This window comes from Schistocerca cancellata, chromosome 4 (assembly GCF_023864275.1).
Source record: "Schistocerca cancellata isolate TAMUIC-IGC-003103 chromosome 4, iqSchCanc2.1, whole genome shotgun sequence".
Lineage (NCBI taxonomy): Eukaryota > Metazoa > Arthropoda > Insecta > Orthoptera > Acrididae > Schistocerca > Schistocerca cancellata.
Window position 1 is genome coordinate 888168997 of NC_064629.1, and position 571 is coordinate 888169567.

General features: G+C 40.1%; 1 non-coding gene across 1 annotated transcript; it reads right to left on the minus strand.

Moving 5' to 3' along the window:
• Positions 1-292: 292 nt before the first annotated feature.
• On the minus strand, positions 293-367 carry Trnat-ugu (transfer RNA threonine (anticodon UGU)). The gene has a single exon. It is a non-coding gene; the product is annotated as a tRNA-Thr (tRNA).
• Between the last annotated feature and the right edge of the window lie 204 nt (positions 368-571).

Here is a 571-nt window from a genome sequence, read left to right on the forward strand (position 1 = left end):
AGACCGAGACATTTGCCTAAGGTAGATAGATGACGTTATAAAACACGCGGAAACGAAATCAATATCTTCAGGCCATAAAGCATGGAGAAATCTAATGGGTGTCATTTGGTTAATAATGATGATTATGAAGTATAAATATGGAAATTAACCACTATCACCCACCATTTCAACAACGTCCGTCTTTTGATTTATTCATTACGCACCATTGTTCAGTCATGTCATTGCAATTCAATCAATACCATTAGCTGCAGACAGGCGTTGACATACATCAACGGGGACAGTTGAAAATGTGTGCTCCGACCGGGACTCGAACCCGGGATCTCCTGCTTACATGGCAGATGCTCTATCCATCTGAGCCACCGAGGGCACAGATGATAGTATGACTGCAGGGACTATCAACGAGTTGCTGTTTAACTTTTCTACCAAAAATCTCGAAAAGTTCTAGACCGGTTTACTTAAGATTTTTACACGATGCTGTAATAAACGTTCGGACTGATATAGGCTACACATTTTTATATACACAGATTTTAGCAAAAATCTCGGAACGTTCCTGAGCGATATACTTGAGATT